Source organism: Pseudophryne corroboree, chromosome 1, assembly GCF_028390025.1.
Source record: "Pseudophryne corroboree isolate aPseCor3 chromosome 1, aPseCor3.hap2, whole genome shotgun sequence".
Classification (NCBI taxonomy): domain Eukaryota; kingdom Metazoa; phylum Chordata; class Amphibia; order Anura; family Myobatrachidae; genus Pseudophryne; species Pseudophryne corroboree.
The window spans coordinates 30,006,700-30,022,930 of NC_086444.1; positions in this window are offsets into that span (position 1 = coordinate 30,006,700).

Sequence of the window (16,231 nt, forward strand, 5' to 3'; positions counted from 1 at the left end):
CTGCTATATATAGTATACTGGTGGTCACTGTGTCAGCAAACTGCAAAACTAAAATGCACCACAGGTATAGAATGTAGATGGATAGTATACTTAATGAATGACGACACAGAGGTAGGTACAGCAGTGGCCTACCGTACTGCTATATATAGTATACTGGTGGTCACTGTGTCAGCAAACTGCAAAACTAAAATGCACCACAGGTATAGAATGTAGATGGATAGTATACTTAATGAATGACGACACAGAGGTAGGTACAGCAGTGGCCTACCGTACTGCTCTATATATAGTATGCTGGTGGTCACTGTGTCAGCAAACTGCAAAACTAAAATGCACCACAGGTATAGAATGCAGATGGATAATATACTTAATGAATGACGACACAGAGGTAGGTACAGCAGTGGCCTACCGTACTGCTATATATAGTATACTGGTGGTCACTGTGTCAGCAAACTGCAAAACTAAAATGCACCACAGGTATAGAATGTAGATGGATAGTATACTTAATGGATGACGAGACAGAGGTAGGTACAGCAGTGGCCTACCGTACTGCGATATATAGTATACTGGTGGTCACTGTGTCAGCAAACTGCAAAACTAAAATGCACCACAGGTATAGAATGTAGATGGATAGTATACTTAATGGATGAAAACACAGAGGTAGGTACAGCAGTTGCCTACCGTACTGCTATATTTAGAATACTGGTGGTCACTGTGTCGGCAAACTGCAAAACTAAAATGCACCACAGGTATAGAATTTAGATGGATAGTATACTTAATGAATGACGACACAGAGGTAGGTACAGCAGTGGCCTACCGTACTGCTATATATAGTATACTGGTGGTCACTGTGTCAGCAAACTGCAAAACTAAAATGCACCACAGGTATAGAATGTAGATGGGTAGTATACTTAATGGATGACGACACAGAGGTAGGTACAGCAGTGGACTACCGTACTGCTATATATAGTATACTGGTGGTCACTGTGTCAGCAAACTGCAAAACTAAAATGCACCACAGGTATAGAATGTAGATGGATAGTATACTTAATGGATGACGACACAGAGGTAGGTACAGCAGTGGCCTACCGTACTGCTATAAATAGTATACTGGTGGTCACTGTGTCAGCAAACTGCAAAACTAAAAGGCACCACAGGTATAGAATGTAGATGGATAGTATACTTAATGAATGACGACACAGAGGTAGGTATAGCAGTGGTCTACCGTACTGCTATATATAGTATACTGGTGGTCACTGTGTCAGCAAACTGCAAAACTAAAATGCACCACAGGTATAGAATGTAGATGGATAGTATACTTAATGAATGACGACACAGAGGTAGGTACAGCAGTGGCCTACCGTACTGCTATATATAGTATACTGGTGGTCACTGTGTCAGCAAACTGCAAAACTAAAATGCACCCCAGGTATAGAATGTAGATGGATAGTATACGTAATGAATGACGACACAGAGGTAGGTACAGCAGTGGCCTACCGTACTGCTATATATAGTATACTGGTGGTCACTGTGTCAGCAAACTGCAAAACTAAAATGCACCACAGGTATAGAATGTAGATGGATAATATACTTAATGAATGACGATACAGACGTAGGTACAGCAGTGGCCTACCGTACTGCTATATATAGTATACTGGTGGTCACTGTGTCAGCAAACTTCAAAACTAAAATGCACCACAGGTATAGAATGTAGATGGATAGTATACTTAATGGATGACGACACAGAGGTAGGTACAGCAGTGGCCTACAGTACTGCTTTATATAGTATGCTGGTGGTCACTGTGTCGGCAAACTGCAAAACTAAAATGCACCACAGGTATAGAATGTAGATGGATAGTATACTTAATGGATGACGACACAGAGGTAGGTACAGCAGTGGCCTACAGTACTGCTATATATAGTATGCTGGTGGTCACTGTGTCGGCAAACTGCAAAACTAAAATGCACCACAGGTATAGAATGTAGATGGATAGTATACTTAATGAATGACGACACAGAGGTAGTTACAGCAGTGGCCTACCGTACTGCTATATATAGTATACTGGTGGTCACTGTGTCAGCAAACTGCAAAACTAAAATGCAACACAGGTATAGAATGTAGATGGATAGTATACTTAATGGATGACGACACAGAGGTAGGTACAGCAGTGGCCTACCGTACTGCTATATATAGTGTACTGGTGGTCACTGTGTCAGCAAACTGCAAAACTAAAATGCACCACAGGTATAGAATGTAGATGGATAGTATACTTAATGGATGACGACACAGAGGTAGGTACAGCAGTGGCTTACCGTACTGCTATATATAGTATACTGGTGGTCACTGTGTCAGCAAACTGCAAAACTAAAATGCACCACAGGTATAGAATGTAGATGGATAGTATACTTAATGAATGACGACACAGAGGTAGGTACAGCAGTGGCCTACCGTACTGCTATATTTAGAATACTGGTGGTCACTGTGTCGGCAAACTGCAAAACTAGAATGCACCACAGGTATAGAATGTAGATGGATAGTATACTTAATGGATGACGACACAGAGGTAGGTACAGAAGTGGCCTACCGTACTGCTATATTTAGAATACTGGTGGTCACTGTGTCGGCAAACTGCAAAACTAAAATGCACCACAGGTATAGAATTTAGATGGATAGTATACTTAATGAATGACGACACAGAGGTAGGTACAGCAGTGGCCTACCGTACTGCTATATATAGTATACTGGTGGTCACTGTGTCAGCAAACTGCAAAACTAAAATGCACCACAGGTATAGAATGTAGATGGATAGTATACTTAATGAATGACGACACAGAGGTAGGTACAGCAGTGGCCTACCGTACTGCTATATATAGTATACTGGTGGTCACTGTGTCAGCAAACTGCAAAACTAAAATGCACCACAGGTATAGAATGTAGATGTATAGTATACTTAATAAATGACGACACAGAGGTAGGTACAGCAGTGGCCTACCGTACTGCTATATATAGTATACTGGTGGTCACTGTGTCAGCAAACTGCAAAACTAAAATGCACCACAGGTATAGAATGTAGATGGATAGTATACTTAATGAATGACGACACAGAGGTAGGTACAGCAGTGGCCTACCGTACTGCTATATATAGTATACTGGTGGTCACTGTGTCAGCACACTGCAAAACTAAAATGCACCACAGGTATAGAATGTAGATGGATAGTATACTTAATGAATGACGACACAGAGGTAGGTACAGCAGTAGCCTACCGTACTGCTATATATAGTATACTGGTGGTCACTGTGTCAGCAAACTGCAAAACTAAAATGCACCACAGGTATAGAATGTAGATGGATAGTATACTTAATGGATGACGACACAGAGGTAGGTACAGCAGTGGCTTACCGTACTGCTATATATAGTATACTGGTGGTCACTGTGTCAGCAAACTGCAAAACTAAAATGCACCACAGGTATAGAATGTAGATGGATAGTATACTTAATGAATGACGACACAGAGGTAGGTACAGCAGTGGCCTACCGTACTGCTATATTTAGAATACTGGTGGTCACTGTGTCGGCAAACTGCAAAACTAGAATGCACCACAGGTATAGAATGTAGATGGATAGTATACTTAATGGATGACGACACAGAGGTAGGTACAGAAGTGGCCTACCGTACTGCTATATTTAGAATACTGGTGGTCACTGTGTCGGCAAACTGCAAAACTAAAATGCACCACAGGTATAGAATTTAGATGGATAGTATACTTAATGAATGACGACACAGAGGTAGGTACAGCAGTGGCCTACCGTACTGCTATATATAGTATACTGGTGGTCACTGTGTCAGCAAACTGCAAAACTAAAATGCACCACAGGTATAGAATGTAGATGGATAGTATACTTAATGGATGACGACACAGAGGTAGGTACAGCAGTGGCCTACCGTACTGCTATATATAGTATACTGGTGGTCACTGTGTCAGCACACTGCAAAACTAAAATGCACCACAGGTATAGAATGTAGATGGATAGTATACTTAATGAATGATGACACAGAGGTAGGTACAGCAGTAGCCTACCGTACTGCTATATATAGTATACTGGTGGTCACTGTGTCAGCAAACTGCAAATCTAAAGTGCACCACAGGTATAGAATGTAGATGGATAGTATACTTAATGGATGACGACACAGAGGTAGGTACAGCAGTGGCCTACCATACTGCTATATATAGTATACTGGTGGTCACTGTGTCAGCAAACGGCAAAACTAAAATGCACCACAGGTATAGAATGTAGATGGATAGTATACTTAATAAATGACGACACAGAGGTAGGTACAGCAGTGGCCTACCGTACTGCTATATAAAGTATACTGGTGGTCACTGTGTCAGCAAACTGCAAAACTAAAATGCACCACAGGTATAGAATGTAGATGGATAGTATACTTAATGAATGACGACACAGAGGTAGGTACAGCAGTAGCCTACCGTACTGCTATATATAGTATACTGGTGGTCACTGTGTCAGCAAACTGCAAAACTAAAATGCACCACAGGTATAGAATGTAGATGGATAGTATACTTAATGGATGACGACAGAGAGGTAGGTACAGCAGTGGACTACCGTACTGCTATATATAGTATACTGGTGGTCACTGTGTCAGCAAACTGCAAAACTAAAATGCACCACAGGTATAGAATGTAGATGGATAGTATACTTAATGGATGACGACACAGAGGTAGGTACAGCAGTGGCCTACCGTACTGCTATATATAGTATGCTGGTGGTCACTGTGTCAGCAAACTGCAAAACTAAAATGCACCACAGGTATAGAATGTAGATGGATAGTATACTTAATGGATGACGACACAGAGGTAGGTACAGCAGTGGCCTACCGTACTGCTATTTATAGTATACTGGTGGTCACTGTGTCAGCAAACTGCAAAACTAAAATGCACCACAGGTATAGAATGTAGATGGATAGTATACTTAATGAATGACGACACAGAGGTAGGTACAGCAGTGGTCTACCGTACTGCTATATATAGTATACTGGTGGTCACTGTGTCAGCAAACTGCAAAACTAAAATGCACCACAGGTATAGAATGTAGATGGATAGTATACTTAATGAATGACGACACAGAGGTAGGTACAGCAGTGGCCTACCGTACTGCTATATATAGTATACTGGTGGTCACTGTGTCAGCAAACTGCAAAACTAAAATGCACCACAGGTATAGAATGTAGATGGATAGTATACTTAATGAATGACGACACAGAGGTAGGTACAGCAGTGGCCTACCGTACTGCTATATATAGTATACTGGTGGTCACTGTGTCAGCAAACTGCAAAACTAAAATGCACCACAGGTATAGAATGTAGATGTATAGTATACTTAATAAATGACGACACAGAGGTAGGTACAGCAGTGGCCTACCGTACTGCTATATATAGTATACTGGTGGTCACTGTGTCAGCAAACTGCAAAACTAAAATGCACCACAGGTATAGAATGTAGATGGATAGTATACTTAATGAATGACGACACAGAGGTAGGTACAGCAGTGGCCTACCGTACTGCTATATATAGTATACTGGTGGTCACTGTGTCAGCACACTGCAAAACTAAAATGCACCACAGGTATAGAATGTAGATGGATAGTATACTTAATGAATGACGACACAGAGGTAGGTACAGCAGTAGCCTACCGTACTGCTATATATAGTATACTGGTGGTCACTGTGTCAGCAAACTGCAAAACTAAAATGCACCACAGGTATAGAATGTAGATGGATAGTATACTTAATGGATGACGACACAGAGGTAGGTACAGCAGTGGCTTACCGTACTGCTATATATAGTATACTGGTGGTCACTGTGTCAGCAAACTGCAAAACTAAAATGCACCACAGGTATAGAATGTAGATGGATAGTATACTTAATGAATGACGACACAGAGGTAGGTACAGCAGTGGCCTACCGTACTGCTATATTTAGAATACTGGTGGTCACTGTGTCGGCAAACTGCAAAACTAGAATGCACCACAGGTATAGAATGTAGATGGATAGTATACTTAATGGATGACGACACAGAGGTAGGTACAGAAGTGGCCTACCGTACTGCTATATTTAGAATACTGGTGGTCACTGTGTCGGCAAACTGCAAAACTAAAATGCACCACAGGTATAGAATTTAGATGGATAGTATACTTAATGAATGACGACACAGAGGTAGGTACAGCAGTGGCCTACCGTACTGCTATATATAGTATACTGGTGGTCACTGTGTCAGCAAACTGCAAAACTAAAATGCACCACAGGTATAGAATGTAGATGGATAGTATACTTAATGGATGACGACACAGAGGTAGGTACAGCAGTGGCCTACCGTACTGCTATATATAGTATACTGGTGGTCACTGTGTCAGCACACTGCAAAACTAAAATGCACCACAGGTATAGAATGTAGATGGATAGTATACTTAATGAATGATGACACAGAGGTAGGTACAGCAGTAGCCTACCGTACTGCTATATATAGTATACTGGTGGTCACTGTGTCAGCAAACTGCAAATCTAAAGTGCACCACAGGTATAGAATGTAGATGGATAGTATACTTAATGGATGACGACACAGAGGTAGGTACAGCAGTGGCCTACCATACTGCTATATATAGTATACTGGTGGTCACTGTGTCAGCAAACGGCAAAACTAAAATGCACCACAGGTATAGAATGTAGATGGATAGTATACTTAATAAATGACGACACAGAGGTAGGTACAGCAGTGGCCTACCGTACTGCTATATAAAGTATACTGGTGGTCACTGTGTCAGCAAACTGCAAAACTAAAATGCACCACAGGTATAGAATGTAGATGGATAGTATACTTAATGAATGACGACACAGAGGTAGGTACAGCAGTAGCCTACCGTACTGCTATATATAGTATACTGGTGGTCACTGTGTCAGCAAACTGCAAAACTAAAATGCACCACAGGTATAGAATGTAGATGGATAGTATACTTAATGGATGACGACAGAGAGGTAGGTACAGCAGTGGACTACCGTACTGCTATATATAGTATACTGGTGGTCACTGTGTCAGCAAACTGCAAAACTAAAATGCACCACAGGTATAGAATGTAGATGGATAGTATACTTAATGGATGACGACACAGAGGTAGGTACAGCAGTGGCCTACCGTACTGCTATATATAGTATGCTGGTGGTCACTGTGTCAGCAAACTGCAAAACTAAAATGCACCACAGGTATAGAATGTAGATGGATAGTATACTTAATGGATGACGACACAGAGGTAGGTACAGCAGTGGCCTACCGTACTGCTATTTATAGTATACTGGTGGTCACTGTGTCAGCAAACTGCAAAACTAAAATGCACCACAGGTATAGAATGTAGATGGATAGTATACTTAATGAATGACGACACAGAGGTAGGTACAGCAGTGGTCTACCGTACTGCTATATATAGTATACTGGTGGTCACTGTGTCAGCAAACTGCAAAACTAAAATGCACCACAGGTATAGAATGTAGATGGATAGTATACTTAATGAATGACGACACAGAGGTAGGTACAGCAGTGACCTACCGTACTGCTATATATAGTATACTGGTGGTCACTGTGTCAGCAAACTGCAAAACTAAAATGCACCACAGGTATAGAATGTAGATGGATAGTATACTTAATGAATGACGACACAGAGGTAGGTACAGCAGTGGCCTACCGTACTGCTATATATAGTATACTGGTGGTCACTGTGTCAGCAAACTGCAAAACTAAAATGCACCACAGGTATAGAATGTAGATGGATAGTATACTTAATGAATGACGACACAGAGGTAGGTACAGCAGTGGCACACCGTACTGCTCTATATATAGTATGCTGGTGGTCACTGTGTCAGCAAACTGCAAAACTAAAATGCACCACAGGTATAGAATGCAGATGGATAATATACTTAATGAATGACGACACAGAGGTAGGTACAGCAGTGGCCTACCGTACTGCTATAAATAGTATACTGGTGGTCACTGTGTCAGCAAACTGCAAAACTAAAATGCACCACAGGTATAGAATGTAGATGGATAGTATACTTAATGGATGACGACACAGAGGTAGGTACAGCAGTGACCTACCGTACTGCTATATATAGTATACTGGTGGTCACTGTGTCAGCAAACTGCAAAACTAAAATGCACCACAGGTATAGAATGTAGATGGATAGTATACTTAATGAATGACGACACAGAGGTAGGTACAGCAGTGGCCTACCGTACTGCTATATATAGTATACTGGTGGTCACTGTGTCAGCAAACTGCAAAACTAAAATGCACCACAGGTATAGAATGTAGATGGATAGTATACTTAATTAATGACGACACAGAGGTAGGTACAGCAGTGGCACACCGTACTGCTCTATATATAGTATGCTGGTGGTCACTGTGTCAGCAAACTGCAAAACTAAAATGCACCACAGGTATAGAATGCAGATGGATAATATACTTAATGAATGACGACACAGAGGTAGGTACAGCAGTGGCCTACCGTACTGCTATAAATAGTATACTGGTGGTCACTGTGTCAGCAAACTGCAAAACTAAAATGCACCACAGGTATAGAATGTAGATGGATAGTATACTTAATGGATGACAACACAGAGGTAGGTACAGCAGTGGACTACCGTACTGCTATATTTAGAATACTGGTGGTCACTGTGTCGGCAAACTGCAAAACTAAAATGCACCACAGGTATAGAATGCAGATGGATAGTATACTTAATGAATGATGACACAGAGGTAGGTACAGCAGTGGCATACCGTACTGCTATATATAGTAAACTGGTGGTCACTGTGTCAGCAAACTGCAAAACTAAAATGCACCACAGGTATAGAATGTAGATGGATAGTATACTTAATGGATGACAACACAGAGGTAGGTACAGCAGTGGACTACCGTACTGCTATATTTAGAATACTGGTGGTCACTGTGTCGGCAAACTGCAAAACTAAAATGCACCACAGGTATAGAATGTAGATGGATAGTATACTTAATGAATGACGACACAGAGGTAGGTACAGCAGTGGCCTACCGTACTGCTATATATAGTATACTGGTGGTCACTGTGTCAGCAAACTGCAAAACTAAAATGCACCACAGGTATAGAATGTAGATGGATAGTATACTTAATGGATGACGACACAGAGGTAGGTACAGCAGTGGCACACCGTACTGCTCTATATATAGTATACTGGTGGTCACTGTGTCAGCAAACTGCAAAACTAAAATGCACCACAGGTATAGAATGTAGATGGATAGTATACTTAATGGATGACGACACAGAGGTAGGTACAGCAGTGGCCTACCGTACTGCTATATATAGTATACTGGTGGTCACTGTGTCAGCAAACTGCAAAACTAAAATGCACCACAGGTATAGAATGTAGATGGATAGTATACTTAATGGATGACAACACAGAGGTAGGTACAGCAGTGGACTACCGTACTGCTATATTTAGAATACTGGTGGTCACTGTGTCGGCAAACTGCAAAACTAAAATGCACCACAGGTATAGAATGCAGATGGATAGTATACTTAATGAATGATGACACAGAGGTAGGTACAGCAGTGGCATACCGTACTGCTATATATAGTAAACTGGTGGTCACTGTGTCAGCAAACTGCAAAACTAAAATGCACCACAGGTATAGAATGTAGATGGATAGTATACTTAATGAATGACGACACAGAGGTAGGTACAGCAGTGGCCTACCGTACTGCTATATATAGTATACTGGTGGTCACTGTGTCAGCAAACTGCAAAACTAAAATGCACCACAGGTATAGAATGTAGATGGATAGTATACTTAATGGATGACGACACAGAGGTAGGTACAGCAGTGGCCTACCGTACTGCTATATATAGTATACTGGTGGTCACTGTGTTAGCAAACTGCAAAACTAAAATGCACCACAGGTATAGAATGTAGATGGATAGTATACTTAATGGATGACGACACAGAGGTAGGTACAGCTGTGTCCTACCGTACTGCTATATATAGTATACTGGTGGTCACTGTGTCAGCAAACTGCAAAACTAAAATGCACCACAGGTATAGAATGTAGATGGATAGTATACTTAATGAATGACGACACAGAGGTAGGTACAGCAGTAGCCTACCGTACTGCTATATATAGTATACTGGTGGTCACTGTGTTAGCAAGCTGCAAAACTAAAATGCACCACAGGTATAGAATGTAGATGGATAGTATACTTAATGAATGACGACATAGAGGTAGGTACAGCAGTGGCCTACCGTACTGCTATATATAGTATACTGGTGGTCACTGTGTCAGCAAACTGCAAAACTAAAATGCACCACAGGTATAGAATGTAGATGGATAGTATACTTAATGGATGACGACACAGAGGTAGGTACAGCAGTGGCCTACCGTACTGCTATATATAGTGTACTGGAGGTCACTGTGTCAGCAAACTGCAAAACCTAAATGCACCACAGGTATAGAATGTAGATGGATAGTATACTTAATGGATGACGACACAGAGGTAGGTACAGCATTGGCCTACCGTACTGCTATATATAGTATACTGGTGGTCACTGTGTCAGCAAACTGCAAAACTAAAATGCACCACAGGTATAGAATGTAGATGGATAGTATACTTAATGAATGACGACACAGAGGTAGGTACAGCAGTGGCCTACCGTACTGCTATATATAGTATACTGGTGGTCACTGTGTCAGCAAACTGCAAAACTAAAATGCACCACAGGTATAGAATGTAGATGGATAGTATACTTAATGGATGACGACACAGAGGTAGGTACAGCAGTGGCCTACCATACTGCTATATATAGTATACTGGTGGTCACTGTGTCAGCAAACTGCAAAACTAAAATGAACCACAGGTATAGAATGTAGATGGATAGTATACTTAATGAATGACGACACAGAGGAAGGTACAGCAGTGGCCTACCGTACTGCTATATATAGTATACTGGTGGTCACTGTGTCAGCAAACTGCAAAACTAAAATGCACCACAGGTATAGAATGTAGATGGATAGTATACTTAATGAATGACGACACAGAGGTAGGTACAGCAGTAGCCTACCGTACTGCTATATATAGTATACTGGTGGTCACTGTGTCAGCAAACTGCAAAACTAAAATGCACCACAGGTACAGAAAGTAGATGGATAGTATACTTAATGGATGACGACACAGAGGTAGGTACAGCAGTGGCCTACCGTACTGCTATATATAGTATGCTGGTGGTCACTGTGTCAGCAAACTGCAAAACTAAAATGCACCACAGGTATAGAATGTAGATGGATAGTATACTTAATGGATGACGACACAGAGGTAGGTACAGCAGTGGCCTACCGTACTGCTATATATAGTATACTGGTGGTCACTGTGTCAGCAAACTGCAAAACTAAAATGCACCACAGGTATAGAATGAAGATGGATAGTATACTTAATGAATGACGACACAGAGGTAGGTACAGCAGTGGTCTACCGTACTGCTATATATAGTATACTGGTGGTCACTGTGTCAGCAAACTGCAAAACTAAAATGCACCACAGGTATAGAATGTAGATGGATAGTATACTTAATGGATGATGACACAGAGGTAGGTACAGCAGTGGCCTACCGTACTGCTATATATAGTATACTGGTGGTCACTGTGTCCGCAAATTGCAAAACTAAAATGCACCACAGGTATAGAATGTAGATGGATAGTATACTTAATGAATGACGACACAGAGGTAGGTACAGCAGTGGCCTACCGTACTGCTCTATATATAGTATGCTGGTGGTCACTGTGTCAGCAAACTGCAATACTAAAATGCACCACAGGTATAGAATGCAGATGGATAATATACTTAATGAATGACGACACAGAGGTAGGTACAGCAGTGGCCTACCGTACTGCTATATATAGTATACTGGTGGTCACTGTGTCAGCAAACTGCAAAACTAAAATGCACCACAGGTATAGAATGTAGATGGATAGTATACTTAATGGATGACGACACAGAGGTAGGTACAGCAGTGGCCTACCGTACTGCTATATATAGTATACTGGTGGTCACTGTGTCAGCAAACTGCAAAACTAAAATGCACCACAGGTATAGAATGTAGATGGATAGTATACTTAATGGATGAAAACACAGAGGTAGGTACAGCAGTGGCCTACCGTACTGCTATATTTAGAATACTGGTGGTCACTGTGTCGGCAAACTGCAAAACTAAAATGCACCACAGGTATAGAATTTAGATGGATAGTATACTTAATGAATGACGACACAGAGGTAGGTACAGCAGTGGCCTACCGTACTGCTATATATAGTATACTGGTGGTCACTGTGTCAGCAAACTGCAAAACTAAAATGCACCACAGGTATAGAATGTAGATGGATAGTATACTTAATGAATGACGACACAGAGGTAGGTACAGCAGTGGCCTACCGTACTGCTATATATAGTATACTGGTGGTCACTGTGTCAGCAAACTGCAAAACTAAAAAGCACCACAGGTATAGAATGTAGATGGATAGTATACTTAATGAATGATGACACAGAGGTAGGTACAGCAGTGGCCTACCGTACTGCTATATATAGTATACTGGTGGTCACTGTGTCAACAAACTGCAAAACTAAAATGCACCACAGGTATAGAATGTAGATGGATAGTATACTTAATGGATGACGACACAGAGGTAGGTACAGCAGTGGACTACCGTACTGCTATATATAGTATACTGGTGGTCACTGTGTCAGCAAACTGCAAAACTAAAATGCACCACAGGTATAGAATGTAGATGGATAGTATACTTAATGAATGACGACACAGAGGTAGGTACAGCAGTGGCCTACCGTACTGCTATATATAGTATACTGGTGGTCACTGTGTCAGCAAACTGCAAAACTAAAATGCACCACAGGTATAGAATGTAGATGGATAGTATACTTAATAAATGACGACACAGAGGTAGGTACAGCAGTGGCCTACCGTACTGCTATATATAGTATACTGGTGCTCACTGTGTCAGCAAACTGCAAAACTAAAATGCACCACAGGTATAGAATGTAGATGGATAGTATACTTAATGAATGACGACACAGAGGTAGGTACAGCAGTGGCCTACCGTACTGCTATATATAGTATACTGGTGGTCACTGTGTCAGCAAACTGCAAAACTAAAATGCACCACAGGTATAGAATGTAGATGGATAGTATACTTAATGGATGACGACACAGAGGTAGGTACAGCTGTGTCCTACCGTACTGCTATATATAGTATACTGGTGGTCACTGTGTCAGCAAACTGCAAAACTAAAATGCACCACAGGTATAGAATGTAGATGGATAGTATACTTAATGGATGATGACACAGAGGTAGGTACAGCAGTGGCCTACCATACTGCTATATATAGTATACTGGTGGTCACTGTGTCAGCAACGGCAAAACTAAAATGCACCACAGGTATAGAATGTAGATGGATAGTATACTTAAAAAATGACGACACAGAGGTAGGTACAGCAGTGGCCTACCGTACTGCTATATATAGTATACTGGTGGTCACTGTGTCAGCAAACTGCAAAACTAAAATGCACCACAGGTATAGAATGTAGATGGATAGTATACTTAATGAATGACGACACAGAGGTAGGTACAGCAGTAGCCTACCGTACTGCTATATATAGTATACTGGTGGTCACTGTGTCAGCAAACTGCAAAACTAAAATGCACCACAGGTATAGAATGTAGATGGATAATATACTTAATGAATGACGACACAGAGGTAGGTACAGCAGTGGCCTACCGTACTGCTATATATAGTATACTGGTGGTCACTGTGTCAGCAAACTGCAAAACTAAAATGCACCACAGGTATAGAATGTAGATGGATAGTATACTTAATGGATGACGACACAGAGGTAGGTACAGCAGTGGCCTACCGTACTGCTATATATAGTATACTGGTGGTCACTGTGTCAGCAAACTGCAAAACTAAAATGCACCACAGGTATAGAATGTAGATGGATAGTATACTTAATGGATGACGACACAGAGGTAGGTACAGCAGTGGCCTACCGTACTGCTATATATAGTATACTGGTGGTCACTGTGTCAGCAAACTGCAAAACTAAAATGCACCACAGGTATAGAATGTAGATGGATAGTATACTTAATGAATGACGACACAGAGGTAGGTACAGCAGTGGCCTACCGTACTGCTATATATAGTATACTGGTGGTCACTGTGTCAGCAAACTGCAAAACTAAAAAGCACCACAGGTATAGAATGTAGATGGATAGTATACTTAATGAATGATGACACAGAGGTAGGTACAGCAGTGGCCTACCGTACTGCTATATATAGTATACTGGTGGTCACTGTGTCAACAAACTGCAAAACTAAAATGCACCACAGGTATAGAATGTAGATGGATAGTATACTTAATGGATGACGACACAGAGGTAGGTACAGCAGTGGACTACCGTACTGCTATATATAGTATACTGGTGGTCACTGTGTCAGCAAACTGCAAAACTAAAATGCACCACAGGTATAGAATGTAGATGGATAGTATACTTAATGAATGACGACACAGAGGTAGGTACAGCAGTGGCCTACCGTACTGCTATATATAGTATACTGGTGGTCACTGTGTCAGCAAACTGCAAAACTAAAATGCACCACAGGTATAGAATGTAGATGGATAGTATACTTAATAAATGACGACACAGAGGTAGGTACAGCAGTGGCCTACCGTACTGCTATATATAGTATACTGGTGCTCACTGTGTCAGCAAACTGCAAAACTAAAATGCACCACAGGTATAGAATGTAGATGGATAGTATACTTAATGAATGACGACACAGAGGTAGGTACAGCAGTGGCCTACCGTACTGCTATATATAGTATACTGGTGGTCACTGTGTCAGCAAACTGCAAAACTAAAATGCACCACAGGTATAGAATGTAGATGGATAGTATACTTAATGGATGACGACACAGAGGTAGGTACAGCTGTGTCCTACCGTACTGCTATATATAGTATACTGGTGGTCACTGTGTCAGCAAACTGCAAAACTAAAATGCACCACAGGTATAGAATGTAGATGGATAGTATACTTAATGGATGATGACACAGAGGTAGGTACAGCAGTGGCCTACCATACTGCTATATATAGTATACTGGTGGTCACTGTGTCAGCAACGGCAAAACTAAAATGCACCACAGGTATAGAATGTAGATGGATAGTATACTTAAAAAATGACGACACAGAGGTAGGTACAGCAGTGGCCTACCGTACTGCTATATATAGTATACTGGTGGTCACTGTGTCAGCAAACTGCAAAACTAAAATGCACCACAGGTATAGAATGTAGATGGATAGTATACTTAATGAATGACGACACAGAGGTAGGTACAGCAGTAGCCTACCGTACTGCTATATATAGTATACTGGTGGTCACTGTGTCAGCAAACTGCAAAACTAAAATGCACCACAGGTATAGAATGTAGATGGATAATATACTTAATGAATGACGACACAGAGGTAGGTACAGCAGTGGCCTACCGTACTGCTATATATAGTATACTGGTGGTCACTGTGTCAGCAAACTGCAAAACTAAAATGCACCACAGGTATAGAATGTAGATGGATAGTATACTTAATGGATGACGACACAGAGGTAGGTACAGCAGTGGCCTACCGTACTGCTATATATAGTATACTGGTGGTCACTGTGTCAGCAAACTGCAAAACTAAAATGCACCACAGGTATAGAATGTAGATGAATAGTATACTTAATGGATGACGACACAGAGGTAGGTACAGCAGTGGCCTACCGTACTGCTATATATAGTATACTGGTGGTCACTGTGTCAGCAAACTGCAAAACTAAAATGCACCACAGGTATAGAATGCAGATGGATAGTATACTTAATGGATGACGACACAGAGGTAGGTACAGCAGTGGCCTACCATACTGCTATATATAGTATACTGGTGGTCACTGTGTCAGCAAACGGCAAAACTAAAATGCACCACAGGTATAGAATGTAGATGGATAGTATACTTAATAAATGACGACACAGAGGTAGGTACAGCAGTGGCCTACCGTACTGCTATATATAGTATACTGGTGGTCACTGTGTCAGCAA